Genomic DNA, 2,871 nt, shown 5'->3' with positions numbered 1-2,871 from the left:
GAGAGAGAGAGAGAGAGAGAGAGAGAGAGAGAGAGAGATCCAAAATGACATCCCTGAAAAGTTTTGATATTTCAGTTTTTAAGCAAAGGCAAAATTGTATTCAGTTACCTTAAAAGTATTTGTATGGAAAGCCGTTTGAGTCAACAAAATGCATACTGTGTGATACCCTATCCTTTCCAATGCCGATATGATGAAGGAATATGCAATGGAGAGGTGAGAAAGATGGAGGAACAGAGCAGTGAATGCAAGATGGAAAGAGTCAGAACTAGAAGTGAAACATGGCAGGAATGAGAGAAAGCTGCAATGGACAGGGGAGCATGTCCTGGTTGAGTAGGGGGTCAGGGTAGTGTGCAGCGTCCTGGAGCTTGCGCAGACTCTGTCCCCAACATACTGCCTAGCTACACGAGTGGCCTGGTTCTGAGCAAAGACAGGATGTCTGAGATGAAGAACAGCCCATTCCTCATTGGCCCGCCAGAAAGACCATGCTGTGCCTGGAGACAACGTTGGTATCCGTGGTCCACTGCCGCAGGATGCCCAGTTGAAGACTGGGGTTCATTTGGATATCCACGGCAGCTGGATATTAATGAACTGTTAATGTTAATGCCCATGACTTGTATTGCCACCAAGGTCATGTGAATCTTGGCATACAGTCTGTGCTTCTGCCAGGGGCCGGGTTTGGGTCCCTGATCCTACAGCAGCTGGGGATCATGTTGATGGCTGTGGTGGCCAGTGTTACCACCAAAGGACGGGCAGATATTCGTGGTCTTGCTAGCACCTGAAGCCATCTTAATGTCCATAGGCCAGGCTTCTTCTGGGGACCATATTGGTGTCTGTGGCGCCTGTGTTGCCCCAGGAGCCATGTTGCTGTGCTTGGCCTGTGCTACATCAGAGGGTCAAGTCGATGGCCTATGCTGTAACAGAGGGTCATGTTGATATTCATGGTCTATACTGCCACTGGAGACCCCGCTGAGGTCAGTAGCGCATACTGACACCAGTGACCATGTGGATGTCATTGGTCTATGCTGTTACAGAAACCATGATAAAGTCCATGGTCCATGCTCCTGATGACTGTAAAGGGTAAGGAAGCTATTTTTGCAGTGGTATCAGTGACTGGAGACTCACAGTTAAGAAAGAGGGACATGGAAGGCATCTGTGGCAACCCTTCCCCCAAACAATCCCCCTCCCCACAAAGTAACAGCCTAGGCAGAAGTCTATCAAAGAGAACAGCATTGTGGGTAGGGAAGGACTTTCTTTTCTTTAAGGGGCTGGCCATGGCGAGTTTGACCATGCTCCAGTGAGTATATGGAAAACACAAATTGGATTTGTTTATTTTTTTTTTCTTATTATTTTTTGGGGGAGGAGTCACAAGGGTGGGAGAGATGGCCTAGGAGGACTGGGAAGTGAGTGTGAAGGGGTTGTTGATGTGAAATTATAAAAATAATAAAATACTATGTCATAATATGTGTGTAGAAATGGAGTTCTGTGAGAACACAGATAAAAATTGTGACTGTATCGAAATTTGCAGACAATAGCTTCCATTTCCTGGGACTTCATTTTTTGCACATGCCCCTATCTTTTCTTTATTTTTATTTTTATTTATTTTCTGAGACAGGGTTTCAGTGTATAGCCCTGGCTGAAATACACGCTGTAGACCAGGCTGGCTGGGAACTCCCAGAGATCCACACCCCTGCCTCTCAAGGCTGGTTTTAGAAGGGAAAATAACTAAGAAGGTATTGTACTGTCTTTCTTTGGTCATTATTGTTTCCTCTCCTTGTATTGTCTCCTGTGTCCTCTGAACTGTGCAACCTACGATTTGCATTGATTAGCTCCTCTCCTAGGCTGTTGATAGAAGTGGGTAGTATAAAAGCTTACAGCCAAAGAGAAAACAGAGAGAGTCAGGGAAATCTGAGTTCACATTCCAGGACTTAGTAATAGCAGCTTAACTTAAAGCCCTCTTAATCTTGTTGGTAGTTAGCTACAGTGCTACATCAGCCACCAGACTTTCATCAAGCTTCAATACCTGATCTGGGTTTCATGCTGGTGAAAACTGAAGGGAAGAAAGGGGAACCAAAAAAAGGTAAAATACGATTTCCCAACTTGGTCGCATTGCATACACAAGCCGCCACCAGAATCCATAGGCTCATTCGACAAACAGTTGTTAGACGTCTGCTATTCTCTTACGTTTGTTATATAGCCCTTTGGCAGCTTTCTGGTGCATGCTAAGTATTCAACAGAGGTTTGCGTGCTGAAAGTTCAAATATAGTTACCGTGAGCCTGACGGTTGTCTACAGGTCTTTGGAAAGCAGTGGGAAAGGCTTCGGATTCCCCCATCCTCTTTTCAATCAGACTCCTGTCTCTTCTCCATATCTTCTTGTTTCTAATGCTAAATATGAAGCCACATGCCAAGACCCCACCATACAGAATCTCCAAGAGACTTCACTGCTTCTAGGTTTCCTCTGCTATGGCCCACATCTTCTCCATGGTAAGTATAGTTTCTCCTGGAACCATGGAGGAACTCATTCGGATATCTGTTTTGTCTGTGGTGAGTAACTTATCAGTTGCCTCTTACCAATATAAAGTTCTACACAGTTACCAAAATCAAGCTTCTTGGGGGTGATCCTCTGTGCTAAGATAAAACATGATTGCCTTTGTCTTTGTCTTCAGCCTACAGCCACACAACTAGAAGTCATTGCCTGGAAGCTGAAAACATAACATCTTCTTTTCATCGCTTCAGAGGTTTGTGCTGAAAGCACATCAAAACGCACACAGAACAAGCTCATCAGAACATGCACATCAGAACAAGGCAACCTAACTTTTGAGATACTATAGGGACTTGGATCTGTCCAAGACTCTTAACGCTTATGCCATGCT

Source organism: Mus pahari, chromosome 17, assembly GCF_900095145.1.
Source record: "Mus pahari chromosome 17, PAHARI_EIJ_v1.1, whole genome shotgun sequence".
NCBI lineage: Eukaryota > Metazoa > Chordata > Mammalia > Rodentia > Muridae > Mus > Mus pahari.
The sequence above is the reverse complement of the archived record's forward strand: the minus strand, read 5'-3'. Positions refer to the sequence as shown.